The sequence below is a fragment of the Ranitomeya imitator genome, chromosome 5 (genome assembly GCF_032444005.1).
Source record: "Ranitomeya imitator isolate aRanImi1 chromosome 5, aRanImi1.pri, whole genome shotgun sequence".
NCBI lineage: Eukaryota > Metazoa > Chordata > Amphibia > Anura > Dendrobatidae > Ranitomeya > Ranitomeya imitator.
The window spans coordinates 714,225,965-714,245,470 of NC_091286.1; positions in this window are offsets into that span (position 1 = coordinate 714,225,965).

Genomic DNA, 19,506 nt, shown 5'->3' on the forward strand with positions numbered 1-19,506 from the left:
AGAGTAAGTGGACATGCTAGCTGGGGCATAGAATGCAGAGTAAGTGGACATGCTAGCTGGGGCACAGAATGCAGAGTAAGTGGACATGCTAGCTGGGGCATAGAATGCAGAGTAAGTGGACATGCTAGCTGGGGCACAGAATGCAGAGTAAGTGGACATGCTAGCTGGGGCATAGAATGCAGAGTAAGTGGACATGCTAGCTGGGGCATAGAATGCAGAGTAAGTGGACATGCTAGCTGGGGCATAGAATGCAGAGTAAGTGGACATGCTAGCTGGGGCATAGAATGCAGAGTAAGTGGACATGCTAGCTGGAGCATAGAATGCAGAGTAAGTGGACATGCTAGCTGGGGCATAGAATGCAGAGTAAGTGGACATGCTGGCTGGGGCATAGAATGCAGAGTAAGTGGACATGCTAGCTGGGGCATAGAATGCAGAGTAAGTGGACATGCTAGCTGGGGCACAGAATGCAGAGTAAGTGGACATGCTAGCTGGGGCATAGAATGCAGATAAGTGGACATGCTAGCTGGGGCATAGAATGCAGAGTAAGTGGACATGCTAGCTGGGGCATAGAATACAGAGTAAGTGGACATGCTAGCTGGGGCATAGAATGCAGAGTAAGTGGACATGCTAGCTGGGGCATAGAATGCAGAGTAAGTGGACATGCTAGCTGGGGCATAGAATGCAGAGTAAGTGGACATGCTAGCTGGGGCATAGAATGCAGAGTAAGTGGACATGCTAGCTGGGGCATAGAATGCAGATAAGTGGACATGCTAGCTGGGGCATAGAATGCAGAGTAAGTGGACATGCTAGCTGGGGCATAGAATGCAGATAAGTGGACATGCTAGCTGGGGCACAGAATGCAGAGTAAGTGGACATGCTGGCTGGGGCATAGAATGCAGATAAGTGGACATGCTATCTGGGGCACAGAATGCAGAGTAAGTGGACATGCTGGCTGGGGCATAGAATGCAGAGTAAGTGGACATGCTGGCTGGGGCACAGAATGCAGAGTAAGTGGACATGCTGGCTGGGGCATAGAATGCAGAGTAAGTGGACATGCTAGCTGGGGCATAGAATGCAGAGTAAGTGGACATGCTAGCTGGAGCATAGAATGCAGAGTAAGTGGACATGCTGGCTGGGGCACAGAATGCAGAGTAAGTGGACATGCTGGCTGGGGCACAGAATGCAGAGTAAGTGGACATGCTGGCTGGGGCATAGAATGCAGAGTAAGTGGACATGCTGGCTGGGGCACAGAATGCAGAGTAAGTGGACATGCTGGCTGGGGCACAGAATGCAGAGTAAGTGGACATGCTGGCTGGGGCACAGAATGCAGATAAGTGGACATGCTGGCTGGGGCATAGAATGCAGAGTAAGTGGACATGCTGGCTGGGGCACAGAATGCAGAGTAAGTGGACATGCTAGCTGGGGCATAGAATGCAGAGTAAGTGGACATGCTAGCTGGGGCATAGAATGCAGAGTAAGTGGACATGCTAGCTGGGGCATAGAATGCAGAGTAAGTGGACATGCTAGCTGAAGCATAGAATGCAGAGTAAGTGGACATGCTAGCTGGGGCATAGAATGCAGAGTAAGTGGACATGCTGGCTGGGGCACAGAATGCAGAGTAAGTGGACATGCTAGCTGGGGCATAGAATGCAGAGTAAGTGGACATGCTAGCTGGGGCACAGAATGCAGAGTAAGTGGACATGCTGGCTGGAGCATAGAATGCAGAGTAAGTGGACATGCTAGCTGGGGCATAGAATGCAGAGTAAGTGGACATGCTGCCTGGAGCATAGAATGCAGAGTAAGTGGACATGCTAGCTGGGGCATAGAATGCAGAGTAAGTGGACATGCTGCCTGGAGCATAGAATGCAGAGTAAGTGGACATGCTAGCTGGGGCATAGAATGCAGAGTAAGTGGACATGCTAGCTGGGGCATAGAATGCAGAGTAAGTGGACATGCTAGCTGGGGCATAGAATGCAGAGTAAGTGGACATGCTAGCTGGGGCATAGAATGCAGAGTAAGTGGACATGCTAGGTGGGGCATATAATGCAGAGTAAGTGGACATGCTGCCTGGAGCATAGAATGCAGAGTAAGTGGACATGCTAGCTGGAGCATAGAATGCAGAGTAAGTGGACATGCTAGCTGGGGCATAGAATGCAGAGTAAGTGGACATGCTAGCTGGAGCATAGAATGCAGAGTAAGTGGACATGCTAGCTGGGGCATAGAATGCAGAGTAAGTGGACATGCTGCCTGGAGTAGAATGCAGAGTAAGTGGACATGCTGGCTGGGGCATAGAATGCAGAGTAAGTGGACATGCTGGCTGGGGCATAGAATGCAGAGTAAGTGGACATGCTAGCTGGGGCATAGAATGCAGAGTAAGTGGACATGCTGGCTGGGGCATAGAATGCAGAGTAAGTGGACATGCTAGCTGGAGCATAGAATGCAGAGTAAGTGGACATGCTGGCTGGGGCATAGAATGCAGAGTAAGTGGACATGCTAGCTGGGGCATAGAATGCAGATAAGTGGACATGCTAGCTGGGGCATAGAATGCAGAGTAAGTGGACATGCTAGCTGGGGCATAGAATGCAGATAAGTGGACATGCTAGCTGGGGCATAGAATGCAGATAAGTGGACATGCTAGCTGGGGCATAGAATGCAGATAAGTGGACATGCTATCTGGGGCATAGAATACAGAGTAAGTGGACATGCTAGCTGGGGCATAGAATGCAGAGTAAGTGGACATGCTAGCTGGGGCATAGAATGCAGAGTAAGTGGACATGCTAGCTGGGGCATAGAATGCAGAGTAAGTGGACATGCTAGCTGGGGCATAGAATGCAGAGTAAGTGGACATGCTAGCTGGAGCATAGAATGCAGAGTAAGTGGACATGCTAGCTGGGGCATAGAATGCAGAGTAAGTGGACATGCTAGCTGGGGCACAGAATGCAGAGTAAGTGGACATGCTAGCTGGGGCATAGAATGCAGAGTAAGTGGACATGCTAGCTGGGGCATAGAATGCAGAGTAAGTGGACATGCTAGCTGGGGCATAGAATGCAGAGTAAGTGGACATGCTAGCTGGGGCACAGAATGCAGAGTAAGTGGACATGCTAGCTGGGGCATAGAATGCAGAGTAAGTGGACATGCTAGCTGGGGCATAGAATGCAGAGTAAGTGGACATGCTAGCTGGGGCATAGAATGCAGAGTAAGTGGACATGCTAGCTGGGGCATAGAATGCAGAGTAAGTGGACATGCTAGCTGGAGCATAGAATGCAGAGTAAGTGGACATGCTAGCTGGGGCATAGAATGCAGAGTAAGTGGACATGCTGGCTGGGGCATAGAATGCAGATAAGTGGACATGCTAGCTGGGGCACAGAATGCAGAGTAAGTGGACATGCTGGCTGGGGCATAGAATGCAGAGTAAGTGGACATGCTGGCTGGGGCACAGAATGCAGAGTAAGTGGACATGCTGGCTGGGGCACAGAATGCAGAGTAAGTGGACATGCTGGCTGGGGCATAGAATGCAGAGTAAGTGGACATGCTAGCTGGGGCATAGAATGCAGAGTAAGTGGACATGCTAGCTGGAGCATAGAATGCAGAGTAAGTGGACATGCTGGCTGGGGCACAGAATGCAGAGTAAGTGGACATGCTGGCTGGGGCACAGAATGCAGAGTAAGTGGACATGCTGGCTGGGGCATAGAATGCAGAGTAAGTGGACATGCTGGCTGGGGCACAGAATGCAGAGTAAGTGGACATGCTGGCTGGGGCACAGAATGCAGAGTAAGTGGACATGCTGGCTGGGGCACAGAATGCAGATAAGTGGACATGCTGGCTGGGGCATAGAATGCAGAGTAAGTGGACATGCTGGCTGGGGCACAGAATGCAGAGTAAGTGGACATGCTAGCTGGGGCATAGAATGCAGAGTAAGTGGACATGCTAGCTGGGGCATAGAATGCAGAGTAAGTGGACATGCTGGCTGGGGCACAGAATGCAGAGTAAGTGGACATGCTAGCTGGGGCATAGAATGCAGAGTAAGTGGACATGCTGGCTGGGGCACAGAATGCAGAGTAAGTGGACATGCTAGCTGGGGCATAGAATGCAGATAAGTGGACATGCTAGCTGGGGCATAGAATGCAGAGTAAGTGGACATGCTAGCTGGAGCATAGAATGCAGAGTAAGTGGACATGCTAGCTGGGGCATAGAATGCAGAGTAAGTGGACATGCTAGCTGGGGCATAGAATGCAGAGTAAGTGGACATGCTGGCTGGAGCATAGAATGCAGAGTAAGTGGACATGCTAGCTGGGGCACAGAATGCAGAGTAAGTGGACATGCTAGCTGGGGCATAGAATGCAGATAAGTGGACATGCTAGCTGGGGCATAGAATGCAGAGTAAGTGGACATGCTAGCTGGGGCATAGAATGCAGAGTAAGTGGACATGCTGGCTGGAGCATAGAATGCAGAGTAAGTGGACATGCTAGCTGGGGCACAGAATGCAGAGTAAGTGGACATGCTAGCTGGGGCATAGAATGCAGAGTAAGTGGACATGCTAGCTGGGGCATAGAATGCAGAGTAAGTGGACATGCTAGCTGGGGCACAGAATGCAGAGTAAGTGGACATGCTAGCTGGGGCATAGAATGCAGAGTAAGTGGACATGCTAGCTGGGGCATAGAATGCAGAGTAAGTGGACATGCTAGCTGGGGCACAGAATGCAGAGTAAGTGGACATGCTAGCTGGGGCATAGAATGCAGAGTAAGTGGACATGCTAGCTGGGGCACAGAATGCAGAGTAAGTGGACATGCTAGCTGGGGCATAGAATGCAGAGTAAGTGGACATGCTAGCTGGGGCATAGAATGCAGAGTAAGTGGACATGCTAGCTGGGGCATAGAATGCAGAGTAAGTGGACATGCTAGCTGGGGCATAGAATGCAGAGTAAGTGGACATGCTAGCTGGAGCATAGAATGCAGAGTAAGTGGACATGCTAGCTGGGGCATAGAATGCAGAGTAAGTGGACATGCTGGCTGGGGCATAGAATGCAGAGTAAGTGGACATGCTAGCTGGGGCACAGAATGCAGAGTAAGTGGACATGCTAGCTGGGGCATAGAATGCAGATAAGTGGACATGCTAGCTGGGGCATAGAATGCAGAGTAAGTGGACATGCTAGCTGGGGCATAGAATACAGAGTAAGTGGACATGCTAGCTGGGGCATAGAATGCAGAGTAAGTGGACATGCTAGCTGGGGCATAGAATGCAGAGTAAGTGGACATGCTAGCTGGGGCATAGAATGCAGAGTAAGTGGACATGCTAGCTGGGGCATAGAATGCAGAGTAAGTGGACATGCTAGCTGGGGCATAGAATGCAGATAAGTGGACATGCTAGCTGGGGCATAGAATGCAGAGTAAGTGGACATGCTAGCTGGGGCATAGAATGCAGATAAGTGGACATGCTAGCTGGGGCATAGAATGCAGAGTAAGTGGACATGCTAGCTGGGGCATAGAATGCAGATAAGTGGACATGCTAGCTGGGGCATAGAATGCAGAGTAAGTGGACATGCTAGCTGGGGCATAGAATGCAGAGTAAGTGGACATGCTAGCTGGGGCATAGAATGCAGATAAGTGGACATGCTAGCTGGGGCATAGAATGCAGATAAGTGGACATGCTAGCTGGGGCATAGAATGCAGAGTAAGTGGACATGCTAGCTGGGGCATAGAATGCAGATAAGTGGACATGCTAGCTGGGGCATAGAATGCAGATAAGTGGACATGCTAGCTGGGGCATAGAATGCAGAGTAAGTGGACATGCTAGCTGGGGCATAGAATGCAGATAAGTGGACATGCTGGCTGGGGCATAGAATGCAGAGTAAGTGGACATGCTAGCTGGGGCATATCTGAAGTCAAGCTGCAACACCAGGCTCTCCCATCATCACTTTGGTAAGTATTACAAATAACGGTTTTGAGCTCCGTTTTTTTATTGGAATATGTTCATATTAGTAGAACAACGTTATCTTCCAAGTTTCATTACGATCTTTTTAGGGATTCAGTCGTTATGCGCCATTTTCTGCCATACCTATGCCTATGGTAGTTTTTTTTCTAAAGTTGAATTTTATGAATCTATTTTAGCTTTCCACTTCACTCTATTTAAAAATAAATTAGCGGAGGTTAAACTTTAATTGCGTTTTCAACAAGGCAAACCCGTACATTTCTATATATATACTGGACCCGCTGAAGCACATACCGTGCGAAACGGCCGTCGTCCACACTCCACCTCCGCACCCTCCTGCAGACCTGATGTCCTAACGGATGTTTTGTATATTTTTCTCCAATAAAGAGCACGATTACACAGCTTCAAAAGGGTGAGTGCCGCACTGTGTTCTTTTCTTGTTTCATTTAATTTACTGTGGATTGCCTATCAGTGCAGAGCACCGCACACTCAGAGCAGTCGTGCCACCTGTGTGTTTTTCGGATATCCTTCAAAGAGTCAAGGTCCATACTGATTTGTGCTTCTCTAGTGCCGTCCACTGTTCATTCTGTGTCTTGGTTGTAAAATTTCTATATAGTAACTTTAAATTTGAAATAAACACTGAATCCCTAAGAAGAACTTGATGCAACTCTGAAAATAAGTTTGTCATTAATATGAACTTTTTCCAGCAAGAAAAACAAAGCTTAAAAATGTAATTCTGTTTTCAACAATGTTAATTCATACATTCCTATATAATAACTTTACATTTCAAATAAACAGTGAATCCCTAAGTTTATCTTTCTCGAAAATTTTTGCCTTAGGTCGGCGTCACACTAGCGTGTTTTACAGACATATGAGCGGTGCAGAAAATACGGATTGCATACGGTACAATGCTTCTCTATGGCCCAGCTCCTATCTGCCGTATTTTACTGATCAGTATTATACGGCTTTCTACGGCCGTAGAAAATCGCAGCATGCTGCGTTTGTCACCGTATTGCGCAAAAAATACGCCAATGAAAGTCTATGGGGGCCAGAAAAATACGGATTACACACGGACCAGCAGTGTGACTTGCGAGAAATACGCAGCGGTGTAAGGCCGGCGTCACACTAGCGAGTTTTACGGACGTATGAGCGCATAAAATACGTATGTAAAACACGCCTAACAAACTTCCCAATTATTCTCTATGCCCCTGCTCCTATCTGCCGTATTTTACTGATCAGTATAAGGCTGCTTTCACACATCAGGTTTTTTGTTTCAGGCGAATTCCGGCTCTTCCGATAAAAAACGGAATAGAAAACCGTATCCGGCCAGCATTCCTTCCGGTCTGATGCCAGATCCGGCGTCAAGTCGATTCCGGCGTCTGGAAAAAACGTCTACTGTAGCGTTTTTTGTCTCCGGCGAAAAAGCCGGAAAGGCCGGATCCGGCCTTTCCGGCTTTTTACAACAATGCATGTCTATGGACGCCGGAAAGCACCAGATCCGGAAAAAGTCGGATCCGGCGGCCGGATCCGGCTTTTTACACTGAGCATGCTCAAGAAACTTTGATCAGCCCCCTGGACTATATATAAAGCAGGGCCATGAGGCCTTCAGCCATTTCCAGCCCAAAAGCAGAAGAGCCAACATCCTGCCACGACGGAAGGAGCCAGAAACCTGCCAGAGAGCCAGCCCCAGAGCCGAGAGCCTGCCACAGAGCCCAGAGCCTGCCACAGAGCCCAGAGCCTGCCACAGAGCCCAGAGCCTGCCACAGAGCCCAGAGCCTGCCACAGAGCTGAGAGCCTGCCACAGAGCTGAGAGCCTGCCACAGAGCCCAGAGCCTGCCACAGAGCCCAGAGCCTGCCACAGAGCCCAGAGCCTGCCACAGAGCCGAGAGCCTGCCACAGAGCCCAGAGCCTGCCCCAGAGCCCAGAGCCTGCCACAGAGCCCAGAGCCTGCCCCAGAGCCCAGAGCCTGCCACAGAGCCCAGAGCCTGCCACAGAGCCCAGAGCCTGCCACAGAGCCGAGAGCCTGCCACAGAGCCCAGAGCCTGCCCCAGAGCCTAGAGCCTGCCACAGAGCCCAGAGCCTGCCACAGAGCCGAGAGCCTGCCACAGAGCCCAGAGCCTGCCACAGAGCCCAGAGCCTGCCACAGAGCCGAGAGCCTGCCACAGAGCCCAGAGCCTGCCACAGAGCCCAGAGCCTGCCACAGAGCCGAGAGCCTGCCCCAGAGCCGAGAGCCTGCCACAGAGCCCAGAGCCTGCCACAGAGCCCAGAGCCTGCCACAGAGCCGAGAGCCTGCCACAGAGCCGAGAGCCTGCCACAGAGCCCAGAGCCTGCCACAGAGCCCAGAGCCTGCCCCAGAGCCCAGAGCCTGCCCCAGAGCCCAGAGCCTGCCACAGAGCCCAGAGCCTGCCACAGAGCCCAGAGCCTGCCACAGAGCCCAGAGCCTGCCACAGAGCCGAGAGCCTGCCACAGAGCCCAGAGCCTGCCACAGAGCCCAGAGCCCAGAGCCTGCCACAGAGCCGAGAGCCTGCCACAGAGCCCAGAGCCTGCCACAGAGCCGAGAGCCTGCCACAGAGCCCAGAGCCTGCCACAGAGCCCAGAGCCTGCCACAGAGCCCAGAGCCTGCCCCAGAGCCCAGAGCCTGCCACAGAGCCCAGAGCCTGCCACAGAGCCCAGAGCCTGCCACAGAGCCCAGAGCCTGCCACAGAGCCCAGAGCCTGCCACAGAACCCAGAGCCTGCCACAGAGCCCAGAGCCTGCCACAGAGCCCAGAGCCTGCCACAGAGCCCAGAGCCTGCCACAGAGCCGAGAGCCTGCCACAGAGCCGAGAGCCTGCCACAGAGCCCAGAGCCTGCCACAGAGCCCAGAGCCTGCCACAGAGCCCAGAGCCTGCCACAGAGCCGAGAGCCTGCCACAGAGCCCAGAGCCTGCCCCAGAGCCCAGAGCCTGCCACAGAGCCCAGAGCCTGCCCCAGAGCCCAGAGCCTGCCACAGAGCCCAGAGCCTGCCACAGAGCCCAGAGCCTGCCACAGAGCCGAGAGCCTGCCACAGAGCCCAGAGCCTGCCCCAGAGCCCAGAGCCTGCCACAGAGCCCAGAGCCTGCCACAGAGCCGAGAGCCTGCCACAGAGCCCAGAGCCTGCCACAGAGCCCAGAGCCTGCCCCAGAGCCGAGAGCCTGCCCCAGAGCCGAGAGCCTGCCACAGAGCCCAGAGCCTGCCACAGAGCCCAGAGCCTGCCACAGAGCCGAGAGCCTGCCACAGAGCCGAGAGCCTGCCACAGAGCCCAGAGCCTGCCACAGAGCCCAGAGCCTGCCCCAGAGCCCAGAGCCTGCCACAGAGCCCAGAGCCTGCCCCAGAGCCCAGAGCCTGCCACAGAGCCCAGAGCCTGCCACAGAGCCCAGAGCCTGCCACAGAGCCCAGAGCCTGCCACAGAGCCGAGAGCCTGCCACAGAGCCCAGAGCCTGCCACAGAGCCCAGAGCCCAGAGCCTGCCACAGAGCCGAGAGCCTGCCACAGAGCCCAGAGCCTGCCACAGAGCCCAGAGCCTGCCACAGAGCCCAGAGCCTGCCACAGAGCCCAGAGCCTGCCACAGAGCCCAGAGCCTGCCCCAGAGCCCAGAGCCTGCCACAGAGCCCAGAGCCTGCCACAGAGCCCAGAGCCTGCCACAGAGCCCAGAGCCTGCCACAGAGCCCAGAGCCTGCCACAGAGCCCAGAGCCTGCCACAGAGCCGAGAGCCTGCCACAGAGCCCAGAGCCTGCCACAGAGCCCAGAGCCTGCCACAGAGCCCAGAGCCTGCAGCCATGTCTTCGGGGAGCCCTCTTCCTCCTCGCCATCCGCGCCGTCAACGCAGAGGTAAGTATGAACCTAAGGTGTGTGTGTGTGTGTGTGTGTGTATCATGTATTTTTTTATCTTTCATCGTAGGAAGTTGATGAGGCTGACTCCCCAGGAGAAGAGGTGGTCCCCGAAGGTGAGGGAAGGGGTGGAGAAACACACGGAGAGGGCTCACAATTGGTATGTATCTGTGATGTATTGCGGAAACACACCCTACACTACACACAAAACATAACACTAGATTCTTACAACAAAATACATAGAAACTGATACTTTCAAACCTCACACAACACATACAAAACATATATATCACATGGCACACAACACATAGAATGGCTACCAACAAGCACATAATTTTTTATTTTTCTCTTCTAGAGTTCTGAATCTGGTGCCCAAACAATAGGTCCTTACAGTGGCTCCCAGGGTCGTCGGCGACATTCACGTGGTGGCGGCCGCCGTCGTGTAGGTTTTTTGTTATTTTTTGGGTGGAGGTTAGCAATGTTTTAAGTTTGTTGTTAATTTTTTTCCCCCTTTTCAAACAGGTTTCACAGCGTGCTCCAGATTCGGACGGTGAGGTCGGCCTTGATATTGACCTCCTCATCGATCTTGTCAGAGACAGGGAGCCGTTGTGGAATATGGGTGACCGCCGCCATGCTGATCTCTCAGTGACCCGTCGACTCTGGGGGCAAATCTGCTGTGAACTGATACCGAGGTGGGAGGACCTAGATGTTCAGACCCAGATTCAAGAACGTAAGTATCCTCAGTTCAGTTTTGGTGATGCATTCTAAAATGCTGTTTCTTTTTTTAATCAGATAAATTTTTATTAAGGAAAATCAATGATAACAAATGACATCAAGCTGTTATTCACAGATAATCATATATTTTATGAACATAACCCCCCCCCTTTTCCCTCCCTATCCCCCCCCTTCGAGACCCCTTTAATGCTTTCCCAAATTCCCATCCGATATTCCTTCCCCAATTCAAATACAATTGTATAGTATGAACATCATCTATAACATTATGCATCCTCCCCACAATTCTAATTCCATTTTATCCATGGCTGCCAAATCTTTTGAAATACATCTACGGTAGTTTATTTCTCTTAGTATAGATACTTTTTTCCAATAAAATTATATGGTCCGCCTGCGTAAGAAAGTCTCGTCTAGTCGGAGGGTCCTACCTGATCCAGAACCGAGCTATCAATTTCCTTGGTATGAATAACAGTCTAGCAATCACCAGTTTAACCATAGAGACCGCTGCTATTTCTTCCACATAACCGAATATACAGACCAAAGGGTCTCTGGGAATGACGCACCTATATACCAATCCGATTCAGAAGGCGGACAGTCTAGGGCAGTGCCACAGCATGTGTAACATGTCTGCCCGTTCCTGCGAACATCGTGGACACTCGGAATCAGACCTCAGACCCATCGTGAACAGTCTATCGGGAGTTCTGTAAGCTCTATGAATCACATATAGTTGAGACATCCTCCCAGGTTCGCTCATAGAGATCTTAGTCACATATTCTACAATAGATTCCCGTCTATCATCATTTATCTCTCCCAGTTCAGCTTCTTCCCATTTCACTCTAGACTTGATGGGAGAAAGGTGAAGAATAAATCTCTATACACTTCTGAAATTGCCCCCCTTGTCCCGCTGTTCTCCAAAATGGAAGCCAGCGTGATATCAATCTGGATCTCAATAAGTTTTTTCCGACATTGCGACCGATACGCGTGCTGAATTCTTTTATAATGATATAAATTGAAATGTGATAACTGGAATTCTGTTTGTAACTCCACAAATGACCCATTAGCTGACCCATCCTTCTAATTCCTGCCTCTCTCCAGGGCACAAATCCTTCCATTTGCTTAAATTCTTGTAAGTTTATATTATCCCATATAGGTGAGTATTTGGTAAGGCCTGTGACACCCCTAATCTGTTTAACTTTTTACCATACCTTATGAATTAGGAGAACAGTAGGAAACCGAGAACCCAGTTTCAAAAATTGCCCCCCTTCCAAACTCTCACCCAGAGGCCATTTTCCCATCAAATAACTCAAACTACTGGGCAATTGCCCCTTTCCCATCTCCTCCCCCCATCCTCCAATATGCTGGCATTGTGCTGATAAAAATATACCCAAGGGTTAGGGAGCGCCAAGCCCCCTTCCGCCTTTGGCCTCTGCAAAGTTTCTTGTATAAACCTTGGGTTTCCCCCCCCCCATATTAGTTCGTCAAATAGCGATTTCTAAAATGCTGTTTCTAACCAAGTTGTCTTTCTCCTTTTTTAACAGGTGAGCGGATTGTGAAAAGGTGGCGGTCGATCAGGGTTCGCTTTAAGAAGGAGTTCAATAAAGAGATGCGGGCCCCCGAGTGGATCTGGAGGACGCAGTAGCACGTACAAATACGTAAGGGCCCTGTCGTTCCTCAGGTCAACGATGGTCACCCGAAGGTAAATATTACCCACCACATGCACTAATGTTTTACATGTCTAACCTCTTTTGCTCTTTCAGCCAGGGCCATGCAATGACAGTATATTAATTGTTTGTTTCTCTCTTTTTCCACAGTACCGTTGGGAGCACTCGGGAGCCTGCAGCACAATTGAACACTTCTGGGGCAATCCCTCAGGAGGCCGCCACCGAGGGACACTTTGACAGTGAGGAACCCTCTGCACCTTCCCACTCTGCACCTTCCCACTCTGAACCTTCCCACTCTACTGATCCCTCTTTCCCATCCACGAGCGCTGGAGCATCCTGGCCGGTTCCATTGCATGCTGGTGAGAACATAGCGTTTCCTGTACCCCAGCCCTCTGCTGCAGCCACCTCTAGTACACCTGTAGCATCGGAGCGGTTTCGCCAGAGGGGTCAGGTACATAGTTATGCTCCCGAGTTCTTGCACCTGAACGCATCGTTCCAGAACTGTCTGAAAGTTTTGTCTGAGCAAATGGCTGCAGGATTCAATTTCATAAATAAAAGTACGCTCGACATGCATACACTTCTGGTAACGATGCGTTCAGAGGCAAAACAGTCACCGAACAACACTTTTTTTCAGTCGGTGCTTGAGCAAATGGAGACGCTATCTACTTCTCAGCAGATGCAAGTAATGGAATCCTGCCAGTCTACTCTAGCGCTAATTGCCTCTAGAGCAGATAGTCTTTCCAACCATCCTCCAACTGGCCCCCCTTCCTCCACTGTCCACCACTACAGCCAGTACCATCCTCCTGACCCGTATCATCAAACTGACCGTGCCCCATCCCGCCCACCTCGCCATCATCCACATCGTGCCCCATCCCAACAGCCACAACACTTTCAGCGTTCCCGTGCCCCTTCCCACCAGCCACACTACCAGCCTCCCGCCCGTGCCACTTCCCACCCATATGATGATCCTGACCCATACAACTTCACATCTACTTCATCCTCGCCTCCTCTCCCTGCCCACTTCCAACAGCCTCTATCACCCTCTTCCCAAACATCTTCTACACACATCACTCATTCTGCCACCCAATCCTCACAAAACATTTCCTACACCCCTCCATCCTACCAAATTTCTAACCCCAATCCCACTTTCTTGTCCACCCGCTCAATAGCTTTCTCCACTCCTTCACCCCTAACCGTTGAACATTCTCCACCACCATCACATTCCTCTCTCCACACTCCCACTGTCTAAGTGTCCCTATCAGACAGTGCCTCCGATAGTATCTCCACCCCGACGTATGAAAACATTTAGTTACCCCTTTTTTTAGCGTGTTGTTTAATTATGTTAATAAAACTTTTTGGTTGAAAACTCTCTTGTATTTATTCTTTAGGGACAAATAACACTTTTGTTAAACAAGGTTTATTGGTAACAGTAGTACTTTGGGTAAAACCCAAACAGATGCACATCTTGGTTTAAAAATAAACTCAAACAGGTACCCAACATTGATAAAAGGTAAACCCAAACAGGTACGCAACATGGGTAAAAGGTAAACCCAAACAGGTACGCAACATGAGGGTAAAAACCAAACTGGTACACAACATGGGTAAAGGTTAAAGTTATTACTAGGTACATACAAAGTGTTTAAACTCTATCATCCTGCCAGTGTATTCTTCCTTGGGGTGAAATAAAATATTCTGCAAAGTGATCCCGTATTCTGGACACTGTGGCAGAACTTCTGTATGTCTGGTTGCTATAATCCATCAAGGTGGTTTCGGCAGAATGGTCCTCAATGGAAAGCTGTTCCTTGGATATAACATAATTGTGGAGGACAACACACGCTTTCACTACCTCATCCACAGTGTCTGTCTTTAAGTTTATGGATGTCAAGAGAACTCTCCATTTGGCGGTTAGGATCCCAAACGCACACTCCACCATTCTCCTTGCACGTGTGAGTCTGTAGTTGAAAATTCTTTTAGTATTGGTTAAACCACGGCTGGAGTAGGGTTTCAAAAGATGCTCTGAAAGCTGAAAAGCTTCATCCCCAACACATACAAATGGCATTGGTGGATCGGAAGTTTGAGGCAGTGGTCTTGGGGGGGGAATTGAAAGGTTTGTCCATATAAATGCCGCCCCATAGAAGACAGTTTGAAAACTTGCGAATCATTAGAACGGCCATACGCCCCAATGTCCACCGCTACAAATTTGTAATCCGCATCGGCAATGGCCATCAGCACGATGGAAAAGTACTTCTTGTAGTTGAAATACTGAGATCCAGAACCAGCCGGTTTCACGATACGGATCTGTTTCCCGTCCACCGCACCCAAGCAATTGGGAAACTGGCACACTTCCAGGAATCTGTCAGCTACTTCCAACCATGTCTGCATTGTGGGATGTGGAATGTATTCTTCATGCAGACAGTCCCACAGTGCACGGCAAGTGTGCCTCACTATTCCTGATATTGTGGAAATGCCCAGTCTGAATTGAAAATGTAGGGAAGACAGGGATTCACCGGTTGCTAGGAATCTATGAAGAAAAGGAAGGCAGAAATTACTACAAATTCAAAATATCAAATAAAGAGTCCACAACAAAAGTTGATTCAAAAGAATGCTTACCGAAGAGTGACCATCAGACGCTCAGCTGGGGTAATGGAGAATCGGCAATAGGTATCACTCCTTCTTATCAGATGTTGAACCCGCTCCACCAATATATCAAAGTTCTCCGCTTTCATCCGAACATAGCTGAAAATCTTTTCAGGGTCACCTCGAAGCTCCATATACAACGTTGAAAAGACTCCCCGGGTCATTCTCTGTGCCGTGATGGGGTGGATCCACAAACGGCGGCGTCGCAGACGCATGACACGCTGTCTCTCTTCCTCTTTCTCAATCACAATAGCTTTTAATCGATTCGCCTCTGTGATGAAGTCCACGTTGTTCTGCAGAATCTTTGCAATAATGCCCTCCATCTTGCTCTGTAGCTTGCTCCTCTCCAACCCGTCACAGATGTTAAGAACATTGTATATATAGTTTTCAGCCGGCCAATCACCTTTTTAGCCTTTCAGGGGGCGTTTTTTAAAGCCGGATCCGTAAAAAACCGGAAAAACCGGAGGCAACCGGATGAGCCGGATCCATTTTTTCACCAGATCCGGACACCTGATCCGGCTAAAAAAACGGATCTGGCTCATCCGGTTGCTTCCGGTTTCTTTTAAAAAAACGGATCCGGTGATGCGGCGCGACGCCGCATCCGGCATCCAGCAAAAAACCTGATGTGTGAAAGCAGTCTTATACGGCTTTCTACGGCCGTAGAAAATTGCAGCATGCTGCGTTTGTCACCGTATTGCGCAAAAAAACGCCAATGAAAGTCTATGGAAGCCCGAAAAATACGGATTACACACGGACCAGCAGTGTGACTTGCGAGAAATACACAGCGGTGTTAGAGAGAAAAGCCGGTAATTCAGTGCGGTGTACAGTAAAATCACAATGACACCTTACAGTAGAATAGGTAGAATAAATGTGTACACATAGAATGGGTATATATATATATACCTATTCTGTCAGTGAGACACATATATGTATATATATTATTATTTCATACAGCGCGAGATAGCAAAAGCCGGCAATTGAATTACCGGCTTTAAAGCTATCTCCTTCCTAAACCCGACATGATGAGACATGATTACATACAGTAAACCATCTCATATCCCCCTTTTTTTTTGCATATTCCACACTACTAATGTTAGTAGTGTGTCTATGCAAAATTTGGGCTTTCTAGCTATTAAAGGGTTACATGGCGGAAAAAATTGGCGTGGGCTCCCGCGCAATTTTCTCCGGCAGAGTAGCCAGTGACTGAGGGCAGATATTAATAGCCTGGAGAGGGTCCATGGTTATTGGCCCCCCCCGGCTAAAAACATCTGCCCCCAGCCACCCCAGAAAAGGCACATCTGGAAGATGCGCCTATTCTGGCACTTGGCCACTCTCTTCCTATTCCTGTGTAGCGGTGGGATATGGGGTAATGAAGGGTTAATGTCACCTTGCTATTGTAAGGTGACATTAAGCCAAATTAATAATGGAGAGGCGTCAATTATGACACCTATCCATTATTAATCCAATACTAGTAAAGGGTTAAAAAAACACAAACACATTATTAAAAAGTATTTTAATGAAATAAAAACAAAGGTTGTTGTAATATTTTATTCTACACTCAATCCTTCTGAAGACCCTCGCTGTTTAACAAATAAAAAATAATAAACCAACAATATACATACCTTCCGAAGATCTGTAACGTCCCACGATGTAAATCCATCTGAGGGGTTAAAATATTTTACAGCCAGGAGCTCTGCTAATGCAGCGGTGCTCTTGGCTGCAAAACCCCGGGGAATGAAGGTAGAGTAGGTCAATGACCTATATTTACCTTCATTTGCGGTGAGGCGCCCTCTGCTGGTTGTTCCTTGAGAGTGGGAACTTTCCTAGAAAGCTCCCAGGCTCGAGTTCAAATGAGGGCACCCTCTGCTGGTTGTCCTCATATGAACTCGAGCCTGGGAGCTTTCTAGGAAAGTTCTCACGCTCGAGGAACAACCAGCAGAGGGCACCTCACCGCAAATGAAGGTAAATATACAGTGCCTACAAGTAGTATTCAACCCCCTGCAGATTTAGCAGGTTTACACATTTGGAATTAACTTGGCATTGTGACATTTGGACTGTAGATCAGCCTGGAAGTGTGAAATGCACTGCAGCAAAAAAGAATGTTATTTCTTTGTTTATTTTTTTTTTTTAAATTGTGAAAAGTCTTTTCAGAGGGTCATTTATTATTCAACCCCTCAACCCACCAGAATTCGGTTTGATTCCCCTAAAGTATTAAGAAGTAGTTCAGGCACAAAGAACAATGAGCTTCACATGTTTGGATTAATCATCTCTTTTTCCAGCCTTTTCTGACTATTTAAGACCCTTCCCAAACTTGTGAACAGCACTCATACATGGTCAACATGGGAAAGACAAAGGAGCATTCCAAGGCCATCAGAGACAAGATCATGGAGGGTCACAAGGCTGGCAAGGGGTACAAAACCCTTTCCAAGGAGTTGGGCCTACCTGTCTCCACTGTTGGGAGCATCATCCGGAAGTGGAAGGCTTATGGAACTACTGTTAGCCTTCCACGGCCTGGACAGCCTTTGAAAGTTTCCTCCCGTGCCGAGGCCAGGCTTGTCCGAAGAGTCAAGGCTAACCCAAGGACAACAAGGAAGGAGCTCTGGGAAGATCACATGGCAGTGGGGACATTGGTTTCAGTCAATACCATAAGTAACGTACTCCACCGCAATGGTCTCCGTTCCAGACGAGCCCGTAAAGTACCTTTACTTTCAAAGCGTCATGTCAAGGCTCGTCTACAGTTTGCTCATGATCACTTGGAGGACTCTGAGACTGACTGGTTCAAGGTTCTATGGTCTGATGAGACCAAGATCGAGATCTTTGGTGCCAACCACACACGTGATGTTTGGAGACTGGATGGCACTGCATACGACCCCAAGAATACCATCCCTACAGTCAAGCATGGTGGTGGCAGCATCATGCTGTGGGGCTGTTTCTCTGCCAAGGGGCCTGGCCATCTGGTCTGCATCCATGGGAAGATGGATAGCACAGCCTACCTGGAGATTTTGGCCAAGAACCTCCACTCCTCCATCAAGGATCTTAAGATGGGTCGCCATTTCATCTTCCAACAAGACAACGACCCAAAGCACACAGCCAAGAAAACCAAGGCCTGGTTCAAGAGGCAAAAAATCAAGGTGTTGCAGTGGCCTAGTCAGTCTCCTGACCTTAACCCAATTGAAAACTTGTGGAAGGAGCTCAAGATTAAAGTCCACATGAGACACCCAAAGAACCTAGATAACTTGGAGAAGATCTGCATGGAGGAGTGGGCCAAGATAACTCCAGAGACCTGTGCCGGCCTGATCAGGTCTTATAAAAGACGATTATTAGCTGTAATTGCAAACAAAGGTTATTCCACAAAATATTAAACCTAGGGGTTGAATAATAATTGACCCACACTTTTATGTTTAAAATTTAAAAAAATTTAACTGAGCAACAAAACTTTTTGGTTTGTAAGATTTATGCATCTGTTAATAAATCCTGCTCTTGTTTGAAGTTTGAAGGCTCTAACTTATTTGCATCTTATTAAACCTGCTAAATCTGCAGGGGGTTGAATACTACTTGTAGGCACTGTAGGTCATTGACCTACTTTACCTTCATTCCCCGGAGTTTTGCAGCCAAGAGCACCGCTGCATTAGCAGAGCTCCTGGCTGTAAAATATTTTAACCCCTTCAGATGGATTTACATCGTGGGACGTTACAGATCTTCGGAAGGTATGTATATTGTTGGTTTATTTTTTTTTCTTTGTTACAGAGCGAGGGTCTTCAGATGGATTGAGTGTAGAATAAAATATTACAACAACCTTTGTTTTTATTTCATTAAAATACTTTTTAATAATGCAGGTTTTTTTTTAACCCTTTACTAGTATTGGATTAATAATGGATAGGTGTCATAATTGACGCCTCTCCGTTATTAATTTGGCTTAATGTCACCTTACAATAGCAAGGTGACATTAACCCTTCATTACCCCATATCCCACCGCTACATGGGAATGGGAAGAGAGTGGCCAAGTGCCAGAATAGGCGCATCTTCCAGATGTGCCTTTTCTGGGGTGGCTGGGGGCAGATTGTTTTAGCCAGGGGGGGCCAATAACCATGGACCCTCTCCAGGCTATTAAAGGGAACCTGTCACCTGAATTTGGCGGGACTGGTTTTGGGTCATATGGGCGGAGTTTTCGGGTGTTTGATTCACCCTTTCCTTACCCGCTGCCTGCATGCTGGCTGCAATATTGGATTGAAGTTCATTCTCTGTCCTCCATAGTACACTCCTGCACAAGGCAAGATTGCTTTGTGCAGGCATGTGCTACGGAGGACAGAGAATGAACTTCAATCCAATATTGCAGCCAGCATGCAGCCAGCGGGTAAGGAAAGGGTGAATCAAACACCCGAAAACTCCGCCCATATGACCCAAAACCAGTCCCGCCAAATTCAGGTGACAGAGTCCCTTTAATATCTGTCCTCAGTCACTGGCTTTACTACTCTGGCGGAGAAAATTGTGCGGGAGCCCATGCCAATTTTTTCCGCCATTTAACCCTTTAATAGCTAGAACGCCCAAATTTTGCATATACACACTACTAACAGTAGTGTGGAATATGCAAAAAAAATGGGGATATGAGATAGTTTACTGTATGTCTCATATCATGTCGGGTTTGGGAAGGAGATAGCAAAAGCCGGCAATTGAATTACCAGCTTTAAAGCTATCTCGCGCTG